The following is a 16,089-nucleotide window of genomic DNA, read 5'->3' as shown; positions in this document are numbered from 1 at the left end:
ATCAGGTTTTAATTTTGGAGAAAAAGACTAGCAGAAGTCACAGAAGTCTTTTGATGGGAGGTCTGAAACCCCTCATCTATGAACCACCCATTTTAAGCTCCAGTTTATTCAGAACTAATAATAACCTGTCTCCTGAAAGCAAAGGGAGCAGTAAAGAAAGTTGCCTACACTCATGTGCTTCAGACTTCTGGAGACCTAGTGAATCCATAGCCTGAGGCTCATATTTCTATAAAAATGATAACAGTTAAATCTCATCATCACTATGTTTGCTTTGAGGAAATTGGCTATGCCCCCAATTAAATTATACTACAAACCTCCTTCCTACTACCAATAATGTAAATATATAACCAGGCACAAAAATGTGGTAAAGGAGAAAGGATGAGTTTTAAAGTCTTAGAACCTTGGGTTTGCATCCTCTTTCCACCCCTTAACAAGTCACTTAACCTCTCTAGGTCAAAGTTTTCTCATCTATTAAGTGAAGATAATGGTTCCTATCTCACCAGATTGTTTTAAGAATTAAATGTAAAATTCTTGGTGCAGAGAGGTCACTCAATAAATGGCAGCCAAATCGCTGTCTGCAGTAAAATCCAGATATAACATATTTTGCCTGGACTGTTGCTCTGTGTGGTAGGTCTGGTATCCAAGCTACAAAATCCATTAAGCCGAAATAATTTGGTCATTTTAGCAATGCATTTTAGAGATATTTTTAAATGACATTCCCCCAAAGTCAAGCTACCTTATGGTTATATGGAATTGCTGTATTTAAGAGGGAGCTTTATTCAGTTCATAAAATAGTGTATCTAGTGTTGTTCCCCAAATCTAGGATTGTAAAGACCTTCCACCAAAGAGGATAAGAGTGACATTTAGAAAAACAAGTTTTTAAAAAACTATAGTAGGAAATGAATGTAGATTATCCAGATGACAGGAAGTGCCCCAAGTCAAAGCAACACGGAGAAGAAATATGTCCTGCAGATGAAGAAGAATGGAATGACACTTTAAACACTCGAGAGAGGTGGAGTAAAGATCAATACCAAGCCCTAGAAGCCTGTAGGTTAAAAAGTGATTGAAACTCTGACTCTAAGGTGAGAGGTAAAGAAAGATTCAAGAATACCTATCAGTGGGAAGAAAAGCAGTGAGAGCAAAATTCCTAGGAACTAAGAAGCATTTAGTAATAAAATCCTTAAAAGTGGTATGCTCGCTTCAAGGTGGTGCTAGCTTCAGAAAATACAAATATTGATGGGTTAAATCAGGACTGGAGAAAATATAAAACCAAATATGGGCAGCTCTGAGAGGAAAAAAAAAATAGGCAGCTTGGGACTCAACTGTCATCACAATTCATTTGTGTTTCACATCCCACTGTTTGTGACATTAACAGAATTTCGAATTTAGCGATGAACTATTTTTGTATTGTGAATCTCTGCAGCCATTTTCCATATGTAGCTACCACTGAAACTAGAAATAATAGCCCTATGATCTTTAAAATACTTCCAATTAATACTATGCAAATTAGGGATCACCTAAGACTTTCTCAAATTAATTCACTTTTTCTATCATTTGAAGTGGAGTGTTAGCACTGTTCTTTATTTGCATTAAGTCCAAATTATTTGACTATGTTGGTAACAGATCCTTTGGTGGCTTTTGCTTTTATTGCCATTTCTCAAAAGATAAAGTTAGTTTTAGATTTTTGAATTTTATCTTCTTTAACTAAAATAAATAAAGCAAATCTTTTCATAAAGGTATTTAAATACATAAACTTTACATGTAACGCTCCTATGGTGTGACAAATATTAAGCAAGGCAATCAGGTATTAGTATTTATTATATTGGAATGTATATACCAATTTACATGAATCATATCTATATTTAGATATATAATGGGCTTATATTCATTGTACACAGTGCTTTTCTGTCTTATTATTGTTATTGCCATTGTTAATGGATACAATTTCTCGAGTATCTATTATGCCCCAAGAACTCTTCTAGGCACTATACAAACATACCGTGCAATGAGGCCATTATGCTCCATTTTCTGTTTAAGGATTTAGGCACAAGAAATAAGGTGTCCATGATCACATAATTTGTAAATGGTGGAGGTAATAACCAAATACACGGCTGTGCAACTACAAAGTCTACATTCTTTTCACTATATAGTTCTGCCTTTCATACTGAGGCAAGCCTACTATTTTAAAAACTTAACATAATATGTTGTCAAGATTCCACACAACTGATTTTTTTCTAACATATTGTTATTCTTTTGTGTAATCTTTCTCTTAAAATCACTTACACTTCTACAGAACATCTACATTGATGTTCACATGCTTTTTCTTGTAAATTCTAAATCAATTGAAAAATTATTTAAGCATCTAATATGTAGCATTGCTAGGCTAGGTATCTTTGTTCACTATTACGTTAAAATACAGATCCTGACAATGTAGAAGTTTCTGCTTCCTGAAGGTGCCTCTTTAGGTCAATTTATATTTCTAATCATTTTCAGTCACTGATGGTATAGAACATTAGGGCTTTGGATTTAAAAGTTCCTTTTAATAAAACAACCTAGTTAACCACAAATTGTTGAAACAAAATCTGTAACATGAAGGGCATTTAAGGCAGATTTAAACATCATTTCCATTTAGAAACAGAAAATTAGTCTGCATAATGTCATTTATCTACCGAGCTAAATTATAATTTTCAGCTATAAATCCAGATTCTTAATGTGTGTCTCAAAGATGATATCTCTGACCCACCCTCAGTAGGAAGCATGTTTTGAGTTGTTTTGTCAGTAGTGACAATGGAGTTGCTTTGGACAAAATATGTTTTCGGCAAGTTTCCTTGGTAATGAAAATAACTGTAATAGTAATAATAATAACAGTAATCAGCATCATAATAATGATAGCACTTGCTGAATACTTTACTATGTGCCAAGTACCGTGATTAGCACTTTACATGCATTATCTTAATCATTTCTCAAAATATCTCATGAGGTATGTACTGTTAATAATCTAGTTTAACAGGGAAGGACACTGAGACACAGAGAGGCCAAATAAGCTGCCCAAGATCACACAGACAGAGAAGAAGCAGAGCCAATGAATCTGACTTTCACACCTATATCAGGTAGGGGTGATAGCAGGTGCTATGATGTTTGTTCCGGAGAATACTCATGGTGCTCTTCTATCTACATCAGCTCCAGTTGGGGCCCAGCTGGTTTGTAAGCCCAAATCTGAAGACAGCTAACAGGAGTCAAAGTTTGAGTTGCTTCTATTCATATTGCCTGCTAATTAAAATGTTCCCTTCCGAGAAGACACTGGCTGGCTGGCATAACCCTAGAACATAATACATGCTCAAAAAGTATCTTATGAATGTTAACAATGGTTTCTCAAGTGCTGAGTTAACTGGTGATTTCCACACACCCCCTTTTTTAAAAAAAATAGGTTGTCCTATTGTCTAAAATATTTTCACCATGGACACATACTATTTAGGTGATCAGGTGAAAAATCAGAAGTTTATTTTAAAAAATCCTTTTTGTTTTGCTTTACTCTGAGGTTGTTAGTCTCAGTTAAAACCTGACCCCCTCTGGGAAACCTTTCCTGTTGCCTATGCTCTGATCTATTCTAGGGCAGTACTCCTTCCTGTGTCCTTTAGAACATTATCAAAGCCACATACTATTGTTAATTTCTTGTCTTCTTTATCTTTATTCACTTGAAGATTGACCCCATAACTTATCTAGGTCTTAGACCCCTGGGTATACTGAGTGCCTAGCATTCAGTTCATTAAACAATGAAAAACAAAACCCAGGACACACACACACACACACACACACACACACACACACAGATAAGCAAAAAAATGAAAAAGAAGGATTTTGTAGTTGACTGTGCACACATTTTGGTCCTTGCAGGTGGCTTGTCTTCCCCTTACATCATGTGCAGGTCTCCATGAAAAAGGGCTTCCCACAATAAGGAGAGCCCTGAATTGACTGGTTTGTTCCCGAGAGTTCATAAATCCATCAAGAAATATATATATATTTATACACACACACACACACATGCACACACACACACATAGATACATACACATTATGAAATAACATGAATATATTTGGAAGTCATGGAGAGTGCAGTAGGCAATGTCTCAAAAATGAAGCATATATTTATATTTATATTACTTTACATTTTACATTTAGTAATTTTATTCCCTTTCTAACCCTAAAACATTATATATCCTAATATAAATTTCATGAAAGTAGAAACTTTATTCATCACTCTATCCCTAGTTCCTAGAAGAAAGCATGGCACTAAATATGCAATAAATATATGTTAAAAAGAAGGGAAGGAAAGGAAAAAAGGATATAGAAGGTCTCACAATATTTCTCATATTGTTCTGGAAATAATAAAGGGGGAGGGTGTCTCCAGTACTTTTCCAGGAAAATATGAATCATCAATGAAATTGCAAGCTCATCCTGTCCCTCAGACCAGCTACCAAATTCCTTTATGCACAAAATGTCTCTTCTAGCCTGCTGACACCAATTTCTGGCACTCATGGGACTTGGGAGCAGGGTACTAGGCAGGAGCAGCTCAAGTTCCTCCATATTTTACCCTACCTGACAAGTAGGGAGGATGCTGCCATAGGCTCCAGCATTTCCTATAGGTGAGCTGCCCCAGAGGGGCAGTGGAAAAGGACATACAAGTCTTCATAATGTTAGGAGCATTCACTTACACATTTCTGTCCTCCTCTCAAAAGGAATCCTGGTAACAAATCACTGACTGATGATGAGAGAAATGCAATTAGAAGTTCCCCATGATACCTCCCATTCCAGTCTTGGGGGATGCAGTCTCCTGCTGAGGGGAAGAAGGGGGAACCCACAATGGTTTCTTACGTTTTGCCACATCCAAATTGTAGCGGTGTCCTGTTATGCGAAATTTCTACCAAGTATAAACTCATACTGATATAATACAATGGAAATCTTCAGTTTACTCAAGGGAAGATTATGTGGCAATTCATACTTACTCTAGTACAGAGAAGACAATATCCTAGTAGTAATAAATTATCCTAGAATATGCATTTTTTTCAGACAATGGGCGGACTTGTTCTTTTTCATCTTTGTATCTCTAGTACCCAGACGCAACATATGACTTAGCACATAGTAGTTTTCAGTAAATGATAGCTAAAAAATTTAAGAACATCTTCCTGTAATGGTGAGATATGGCTTGAAGGGTTCAAACAAATGCAGAATGTTCTTCTAAGCTTGATCTTTCCAGTCTCATGAGCAGGCAATCATCACTTATCGTTGAATGTGCATTAGTGTTTTGGTCAGTGTTAATATAATAAGCCCTTATCAACTACGGTGTGGAAATCCTACCATTTTATGTTCATATACTAGAAATTTTAAAGTCATGATCTTGAAATAGTGGTTTTCAAACTTTAGTGTACATAACTAACCTAGGTAGCTTCCTAAATTGCAGAGCCTCAGACTCTATTCTCAGAGCTTCTAATTCAGAAATTCTGGAATGGGGCCCAGGAATCTTCATTTTGACAAACATCCTAGATAACTCTGATACAGGTGGTCCTTGGACTACTTACTATGGATTGGGCTACAAAGGTAATGTGAAAAGAAATCTTTCTGCTTCACCTGTTCAATATGGAGAAAAGACTAGCTTATTCAATGAGACTTAAACCATCAAAATTACCTGTGGAAAGACCAGGCAGTTTGCTAAGACTTTTGAAAATGAACGAAGGGAGGATGCAAGGGCAAGGACCATTATATTCAAGACAGAAAGGGTCTTTTTTACAACTTCACAAAGACTGACAGTGTGCTTAAAGTAAAAGTAGGAGAAGAATGGCAGCAGTGCAGCAATGTTTCATTAACAATTTAGGGAAGCAATGTTGATTCAACAGGTTTATTTGATAAAATGTGTTTTAATGGCTATTCTAAAAGTGGAAGCCTTCTAAATCTTTGATTTACTGTTAAACTATATATGTATATATATATTTACATGAAATAATTTTTAAAATTTCCTCCTTAAATCCCTATATTCCATAATATCTTGGTCTTGCCAATGTAATTGCACTAATTGAAGCTTCCCCCTCCTCCACCCAAGAAACTTCTCCCCTGGGAGTGAAAGGAGATTACTGCAGTGTACTCCTCCAGACATGTCCCATGGAAGGTATAGCTGCTGATTCTGTCCTGACCTCTAGGTCTCTGCAGCCTATAATTATTTTCAATGGGAGTTGTCTTAGCACTGAGTTCTCTAAATATTCAGAGTCTGTCATTCTTCAAGAACTTTAGCAATGAATGATGGAAATTTTAAAATTATTCTTATGAATGTTGTAAATTGCATAACTTGTCATGGTTTTCTCTTTGACTTGACTGCATGAAAGTTTAAAGGCAAATGTATAGCACTTCACCAAATGTAGTTTGTGTACCGACTTCACTCTTGACTCCTTTTTATATCTTTGCTCTTGTTTATTGTTTTGGGTTTTTTTTTGTTTGCCTTTCTTATCTACTTTTAATTCATGTATTTCACTGTATTACTTGTTTCTTTTCCTTTGTCAGCCATTTTAATTCCCTTTTTGGAACTAGGTGGCAGAAATAAATGAGGAAAACAAAACAATACAAAAAGTGTGTGTGTGTGTGTGTATATTAGATATATATATATCAAACTCACCTAAAATATAAAATAAAAAGTAACCTCCTAAAATAATGGAAATATTTTATAGTCTTTGGGCTAATAGATTCATTTGATTATTTGCAGGACTGCAGTTTAGGAAGGCATAAAATTAAAATACCACTATGAGAATAGCCATATGAAATTGAACATAGGTATTTTCGGCACCAGATCATTAATTCTGACATCCTTCAGTTCTGAAAGCCAACTATAGCTGTGTTAAAATCTGTGCCTTCAGTCTTTTAGACTGACTGTATAAAAAAAAAAAAAAATGACCGACTCCTAGGCTTAATCAGTCTAACAAAGTGTGCAATTCTAAAACTATTTATTATTTTAAAAATTATATATGTATGCATGTAATAATATATGCATATATTATTTACTGATATGTATTTTGCATACATATATATGTATATATCTTAGAATCTTCAACCAACTCTTCAGTCCTTTGACTCCATTATTATTTTCTCTTAAATAATTTTCATTAAGCAACAAAGAGTGATAAGTCATCTCAACAATGAAAGCTTATATTCAAGCTGGGTTTAGTCTATTTTCTGCATTTCTTCTGATAATCATCCAGCTAGTCTCAGACTGATTCTAGTAACAACTCAGGTTAAGTTAGAAGAACTCTAATTGGGCACTAGACATCTTAACAATGATACTCGTGTTAATTTGTCCTTATCTAAGCACCTTGGGCTGAAATATTATTGTGTTTGGGACCAAACATGACTTTTGTTCTTGTATTAATTTCTGGATCTCATATCCTTTCAGATACCAAAGGAATATAGTACCATGCTGGAATAATGCCAAGTTATGCTTGTTTTTTTCTTTTTCCCCCCATCATGGGCAACCAATAGTTGATTCATACTTCCATTACATCACAGCTGGATTACAGATGTGCTCTTTAGTCTGACCTCCGCATGTCTCTTGCAACTCATTTGTAGATAGTCCAGAAGCTAGCAGCTGGATTTCATTTTTGTTCCAGCAGTCACCATTTTATAATGTTTCTCCAATTCACTGTGAGTTTCACTATTGACAAGTCAATCCAAAACTCCAAAAGGCATTTAAACATAGTGAGTTAAATCAGAGAGAAAATACTACCATTAACTTGCCATAGGTTCATGTCACTCAACTACATTTTGCCACCACTCCCCATACATCAAAAGGGTGTAATGGTACAATTCTCCCACAGAAGACTAATGAAATACTTAGCAAAAGTAAGTGGTTACAAAAAACTTTTTAAAATATAAGTGCTGTATTTTTTTTTAATCTTGCATAGAACTCTGGTTCAATTTTTGAGCCTTTCCAAGTCCTCATAATTCTGTGGTATTCATAATAAAGCAGGCAGATGGTTTAGTCTTTGAACATATGCTTTAAATGCCCCCTTTGAAAATAATGGGCCAAATTGTGCCCTCAAATAGTCACAAGAAACTTTAAGGAGGCTGCCTCTTGAAATCTGAGGACAGAATGTTATCCAGTGGGAATTAAACCTTTAAAAAATATATTTTTAAAACTTTCTTCTGAGCTCTATTCTACATAATAAGGGAAGCCATTTTTTAATAAAATAGGATATAGTAAGGAAAAAATCTTAACCAGCACAATATTGCATGGTTCAAGGAACAGATAAGTAGGTAAAATATGTTTTTTATATTTATATTTTAAAATCCTGATTGTCTAAAACCTTATAAGAGTTGTCTGATTTAATTTTTGAGTGATTGCCAGACTTTCCATTTTTATTATTATTCCTATTATTATTACTATCATGTAAATGTTTTATTGTTAAAGCACTTTGCAATTATTAATTAATTTAGTTTAAATTATGTTTATGCCTTTGTTTTAAATCCATGTTATTCATAGTTATTATAATCCTAAAATGCTATTTCACCAGCCAATTACTCTCATTTCAAAAACAGTTTGTTGTTGATGAAAGCACATTTTCACAGAATATGAAATTCATCCTCAGTGGATATATGTGTTTTGATAATATTGTTCACATAACCTAGTTGTACTTAGCAGTATACCTCTGTTTCTATATGTCAACATTTCATACATAGAATGAGCCTTCATTTCCACACTCATATTTTTATGTATTTAAATTTGCTTTTGAAAAAGTCTCTAATCTAGTCTCACTTATCTTACAACGTCCACAGAACTCAGTAGTTTGATTAATACGTCAGCTAAAAAGACCACACAATTGACAATAAGGACACTTTGGTTATTACAGAAGCCCGAAGTTTAAGGAACTATTCCAGAACTGTAACGTCCCTTTAGAAACTCTGAACAAGGACTAGCTCGGAGCTAATGTAAAACAGAGTTTACTTTGAAAAATAAATGCAATAGTTGTACCCAAATGTGTTCAGGACACTGTTAAGACAGGTCATAATTAACAATATTGAGAATAACTGAAGAGCCTTAAATCAAGCGATAATTTCATACAAATGCCCACAAATATCTGAGCAAAGTTTATAACTATTTTTTGGGGCAAAACATTAACATACTCTTCTGCTAATAAAGACACAAAGTAACTCTGAGAAAACCTCCCTCCTCATTTCTCTAACTTTCACAATAAATGCAGCACTGAAACTGAATTCTCAGTCAACGTAGAAATATGCCGAGCAGTATTCCAATAAACAACAAATTGATTTTAAAAAAAACACCAGATTAAAAATTTCCCCCTTTCTCTTGCTTCGCTTCGTTGTTTCACTTTCCATGCACACACAATCACACTTACCTGCACAAGTCTGAAACATCAGCCTATGTAATTTTTTTGAAATGTACTCTGTACCGATGCATTTTTCTGTGTTTCTTTCTAACCCTCGGGAATGTTAAGAATTTAGGAAGAGAGCCACAGCTTAAGAGAGCAATTATTTGCCAGTAAATACTCAATTTGCTTGTCCTGTGATTTTTCTTCTAACTTGCATATTCAATAATCCGTCCCTGACTGCGTCACGAGCACAAAAAGTCTTTTCTCCAAAGGAGAACACTTTCGCCAATCAACCTTCAGCCATGCCAGGGCACAGCTCGTCAGGGTGATTTGTTAGCTTTAATTAATAATTCCTCACGCTGGCCACTTTAACAAATAATGCGGTGAGACCGGGACGCTAGATGGCTATGATTCAGGCCAATAAAACTACAGTGGAAAAGAGGTGGGGAGGGGTGGGGGGGATTTCAGATGCCGTTTATAAACACCTCTAATCATACTCTTTCAGTTTACAATATAGAGGACATCTCTGCTGAATTACCACGTTATGTCCACCAATTTGTATTCAGATGGGAGCCATATGTTCCTCCACTTTATCTGCTAAGGCCTCCTCGGTGCCAACTCAGTTATCGGGCAGACAACATTTACAAAAGCGGTCTCTAGCCTCCAGATTGCAAAAGTTTACTGCAGGGTGAAGTTGGGAAATCAGACATATACGGCACTTCGCAGTGAGCCTGTGTAACGACTGAGAGACTCTACAGAGGTAAAAATTATGAGTGTCAGAGTTGCTCTCATCTGCTGTCTGATACTGGGCATTTCATTTAGTCTTTCTGTTTTTTGTTTTTTTTTAAATCTCATACCTCATCTTCAAAACAGTTAACAATAATGGCTGATTTATTCATGCATTCCACAAACATTTACTGAGTCCCAACTATATGCCAAGCACTGTATTAAATGCTGAGAACTGCTTTTGAAAGTAAGACTTTTCCAGCTAACTGACACAATCCATGTATTTATTATATAACATAAGATTATGTACTTGAACAAAGCCACCAAACAGGCAGTGTGTGAATAAAACTAAGGATTCATAACATTGTATGGTCCAAACAATCAGTACTTGACAGCACACTTGAGTCCATGTGCAAAAGTGATGCTCAAAGTAAAAACAAAGAATAAGAAAAGGTAAAAAAAAAAAAAAAATTTTCTTTTCAAAGATTAGAAAGTTTCCCTCAAGGTGACTAGAACATTCAGAAATATATCAGTCTATTCAGAAGCAATGTTAAAAGGTTCACAAGCACTTAAGGAACATGCAAAGTTATAGGACATTTTATTCATGCCTTGATCTAATATGTGTGTGTGTGTGTGTGTGTGTGTGTGAGACTGCAAGTTCGTTAATTTATTGGGTATATATTTATTGAGCACCTACTCTATCCTAGGAACTGAATAATACTATGTATCAAGAGATAAATAAAGCACTATCCTCATCTTCAAGAAGCTCACAATTTAGCCACCAGATTCAAAAAGGGAAAATCTAAACAAAAAACGATTGGGTTGGCCAAAAAGTTCATTCTGGTTTTTCAGTAACATCTTACCAAAAAACCCAAACAAACTTTTTGGTCAACCCAATATAATACACTATAATAAAGGGAATGACATAAATATGCATAGAAGTATGAGGCAGGGCTTCTAGAAGTGATGCATGGACTGTTTCTATAGGTAGAGTAGAAATATCACTGGTAGAAGAACATTCTAGAGAGAGGCAAATCTTTGAACTTTTATTAGAATTAGATTACCATTTAGAAACTATGGTATTTAAAGCATAATAAATTCAGGTGCATAATGATAAACATTTCAGAATTTTAAAATGAATTTCTTAAGAAAAAAAGGCTCCCTAAACTGTGATATCTTGACATCACCAGAAAAGTAAGCGGTATCTCCAGAGTGTTTCAGTTGTCTTAGACAAATAGGAAGCATTCACAACACATACTGACTTTTTGTTTTTCTCCAGTCCATTCATCTTCTTTCACTATGTACATACTTGTACAGCTTCTGTTTTCATTATACCATAAGATAAATCATATCTGCATGACCAATAAAGGAAGGGGAAAATCTATATCCATTTATTGGTCACACGTATAACTCTAGCCAGAGAGTACAGGCTATACAGTACTAAGGGTGAAAATGTTGAGGAAAAGAAATGATACCCCAATACCAAAAAAAAAGCTCTTTTAGAGCTAGGAAATGCTCCTGAAGATTGTGTAGAGTTCTTAACGACATTAAACATTTTGTTTTATATTAAACTCAATAGTGAGGCAGCTGGCAGAATACTGCATTTACCATAAATCATTAACCACTAGCCAGTTTGAAGAACTGATACAATTTATTAATTTATTCAACAGACGTGTATTGAGCTCCTGACATGTACCAAGCACCTACCAGTTATGGTTTGATTTTTATTTCTGTAATACTCATATATAATAAGTTTACCATTTGTTGAGTGCTTACTATATGCTAGGAACTGATCTAAGAACTTTACATATATTACCTCATTTAATTCTCACAATATTACAAAGTAGGTACTATTACCATCTCCATTTAATAGATTATGAAACTCACAAGTGGTGAATCTGGATATGCACTATGTGGATTCATTCTAAACAATGAGACCAGTGCCATTAACACCCACCAAAAATCAGTTCCATTACTTTATAGTTACCTAGTCACATATAATATTTATATTATTATTTTTAATCTAGCAAAATTAAGGTAGTTTTGAGGTTAATTTGAGAATTGAGCTAAACTTCTATATTTAACGAGACGCATGTCTCATAAAATAAGACTGGAAAATAGCATTTATGGTATCAACAGGCTAGCACTTGGGACAAACCGGCAACTAGCTTGAGTTGGGCATGTTTTAGATAATAAAAACTAGCACCACAGAACCACATGCTATGGCAGCCCCCTTCTCCCTTATTAAAACTTCACAAACTCTTAGAAGGTAATTCAGAATCTTCTACACCTTTAGAAGCAGAATGAGACAGTGGTTTAAAAAGTGAGAGGAAGACCTTGAGTCAGAAAGGCTTAGGTTTGAATCCTTGCTTGGACACTTATTAGCTGTGTGCCCTCCGTCAAATTAATTAGGTTCTCTGAGGCTCAATTCTTTTATCTCTAAAATGGTTTGTTGTGAAAATTAAAGGAGGTAATGTAGTAGGGTACAAAGCACAGAAATTAGCCCAGAATAGATGCACAATATATGGCATTTGAAGCATTCAGAATTAAAGCTTATTACATACAACTAAAATTTACTGTTTCTGAGCCAAATGATACATGTAATATGTAAGCCTGCCTTAGACAATAAATGTAAATAAGTCTTAGCTAAAGCAAATTGGACTTGGTAGTCTGGTAGAATTTCCTTTGAGAATGTTAATAATATAGTTGAAATGGTTGTGTTTAAGAAAACAGAGCTGACCCACAAAACAGAGAGAGATGGCACAAGAATTTACCAGTTAATAATAGAAAAAGAAATCTTAATTTTCCAAGTGATTAATACAATGTTACATTTCATTTAGTGGAGACGTAAAAGCTTATTTGGGACTCGCTGCGGAAGCCAGCACTCAGTACAGTCATAGGCTCTCCTCAGACAACCCGATGCTGCTAAGTTTGCTAACTACCAGCTAACTACCAGCATTCTCCAACTCCAGGCACCCTGATGCCCTTTCCACATACTTTCTTCTCACCTGACCTTGATTTAGACCAGCCATCTCCAGTTCTTGATCTAAAGTATAGAGCAAATATTAGTGGAACACACATTTACTGATGGTGATAAAGCTAGCTGTAGGTGGAATGGGGGTATTTCTTCATGGAGGGGGTCACTGGAGGGGTTTCACAAAGGCTCTTCTTATTTACTTGAATGTGTATGTAAGGTTTCTCCTTTGAGGATTCCTTTGGGATAAGGAACTTCCTGGACCCTCCATTATTGGTTCTTATTGGATGGCCTCTACCTGACATCAGGAGACGGGGAAACCAGCAGACCAATTAATAAGCATAGGGATTTTCTGAGCCACAGTAGCCTGAGTGGGATCTCCTGGGCAGTCAGAGCTTTCTAGAATCTGCTTATTTCTCAGTTAGAAACCCTAATTGGTAGAAAGAAGAAGTATGGAAGACTAATTCATGTACTCTTTCCCAGGGATACCTAGATTGGTAACAATGACTTAGTAAAATTTTGGCCAGGTTTAGTCTGCCTTTCCTTATTAACTACCTGATTCTCCAGCCTTATTTAGGGAAATTTAATCTTCTGGTTAAAAATGATGACAAGCAGACATTAGAACAGAAACAGTTCAAAGTTGATGCTATTTTTTTATAACATTTTCTCAAATAAATTCCATATATTTTACAGTTTCCAAACTTATGCATTTTTACATATGTACATAAATACCTAATACCTAAATATTTCACTAAGTGATAACTGGATAATGATGGAGGGGAAAGGTGATTTAATTCCAGTTTCAAATTTAGAATTCTGTCTAAACAAGAATTTTAGAAATATTCATAAATTGTTGTGGTGATCAATATATTTGACTGTACTAGGTTGAGATTAAAACCTTAAATTTCTCAAAAGGTCCTTGTCCCTTGAGGCATTACTTTTTCAGTGAAAGTCTCCAACGTTTACAAATGTGAAAATTGGGATTCCCCGAAGGAGAAAAATATTTCTTGTCAGAAAACTAGTCATGGCTAGTTCACACAGTGAAGGAGTCCAAGACCTTGTCAGCTTTCCTGTGACCTTCCTATGTGATTTGCTACAAGTCATTTAATATCCCCTTATGTCTCAGTTTTCTGTCTCCTTATCTATGATACCTAAATGATATTATCAAGATAATGTGGAGAAAATATTTCTATCGTCTCATAGAGCATATGCTAAATTCCTAAATTTCAGAGTATCCAATGATACTACCAGTATCAAATGGGTAGAATGACACCAACGCCCTGTATAATCTTAAATAACATATTTAGTACCTCAGCTTTTCACTTTTTCAGCTATAAAATGGGTATTGTCATGTATACATTTTTGTTCAAATACTGTATTAGAATAGAGAGACTATTGCATAATCTATTAAAACTTTTCAACAAAAATTTCATACAGTTTAAAAAATATGACCAATACAATCAAGTCGCCAAAGCTGATTTTCAAATATTGATATATTAGAGGAATTGATCTTAAAATATCAAGGCATAAGATGAAGTAAATATTTCTAAGCATATTCAGATATTTATGAAGGGAGACTATTTCTAAGACTATTTTTATGGTGGCTCTAAGACCCTGGTAATGAGAAAGCCGAATCAGGGAAAGTGATTTTTAGCAGACTGTTGAATGATATATAAAATAAAATGTATTCACTAATGGGTTGGCAGAAATGTTATACATGAGCTTTTGGAACCAGAACTGCTTAAGTAGCTTTTCATATTTGGCAAAGCCGTGTTCCTGAAGTGTCCCCTCCCAACCTCCTCCCACCTCTCATTTTTTTGTCCTATAGTGCCAGGTGGGAGTAATGAAAAAAGGGAGAGGCAAAACAAACAGAGACAGTCACTGTGCCAGGAGCCACTCCAAAGATCAAAGAGCCAATTTGGCTGTGGCTGCCAAAACTGGAACCACGGTGGGTGGCTCATCAGCATGGTACCCTGAGAACCACATGGGCCACTCCTGGTAGGTCAGCACCTGTGGGCACAGGCCCCTCATCCAGCCAGGAAGGACTACCTGCTAAGAACTAAATGTGCACATTTCCTTACCCACTCACAGCATTTGACTTCAACACAGTTCTGTACTACCATTATGTTTGTTGAATGATCTCAGTGTGATAGACACTATACAAAAGGGTAAGTCTGTTCTACTCAGATTTCACACCTTACAGAATTCTAAGGAGAACTCTGATTTTCCTATACTAACGGGTAAACTCCTGGGTAACTAGTAGACAGGATAATACAATTTCTAATATTTTAATCAGATATATTGCTTTAACTTTCATATCTGTCATGAGAAAATAATACATTAATACCCCTATTACCCAGCCTTCTCATATTCACCTATAACTATACCTCGATTTAACATGGTCATGAACCCAGAAAAGAGAAAATAGAGTCCTTGAGAAACTAAAAAAAGATGCCATAAAGTACACATGATTGTCCAAACTAATCTTTATTCATCAGTGAGACTTTAACTTGGAACCTATGTATTCTTCCTTACTACATAGTAGTATTAGTTATCTGGGCCCTCCATTCATGTTAGATGGAAAGATGAGATACTTCCAGAAGAAAGCACAATGGGAACTGTAAGAAATAATCATTCTGTGTCTCAGAATGAAGAGGAAGAAAGGAGTAGGGGAGAGATGAAATATCCAAGGCTGAGAACTATGTACAGTTTGCAAACATATCTATAATTGTGTCCTACATAAATCAGTGTGGCAGAGCTCTACACAAAAAAATATTTATATTTGTTATGGGATGAATTATATCCCCTCAAAATTCATATGTTGAAGTTCTAACCAATAACTCAGAATGTGACTTTATTTGGAAATAGGGTCATTGCAGATACAATTAGTTAAGATGAGGTCATACTGGAGTAGAATGGACCCCAATCCAATATGATTGGTGTCTTTATAGAAAGGGGGATTTTGGACACACATATGCACATGGGGAGAATGCTATCTGAAGATGATGACAGAAATTAGAGAGA

At 35.3% G+C, this 16,089-nt stretch overlaps 1 protein-coding gene across 5 annotated transcripts in view; it reads right to left on the bottom strand.

The window, feature by feature from the left end:
- The window catches only part of ZBTB20 (zinc finger and BTB domain containing 20), an 814,580-nt gene that overhangs the window by 429,013 nt on the left and 369,478 nt on the right, over positions 1-16,089 (bottom strand). For 4 of the 5 annotated variants that reach the window (XM_082460055.1, XM_082460051.1, XM_082460052.1 and 1 more), the window contains exon 1: positions 9,393-11,845. The exons of the other annotated variant lie outside the window; for it this stretch is intronic. The gene's annotated coding sequence lies outside the window, so the exon portion shown is untranslated. Of the gene's footprint in view, positions 1-9,392; positions 11,846-16,089 lie in introns of those variants that run through there. 5 annotated transcript variants of the gene reach the window in all.

The sequence above is a fragment of the Balaenoptera physalus genome (assembly GCF_965194825.1).
Source record: "Balaenoptera physalus genome assembly, chromosome: 4".
Taxonomy (NCBI): domain Eukaryota; kingdom Metazoa; phylum Chordata; class Mammalia; order Artiodactyla; family Balaenopteridae; genus Balaenoptera; species Balaenoptera physalus.
This window is presented reverse-complemented; position numbering and strand designations above follow the sequence as displayed.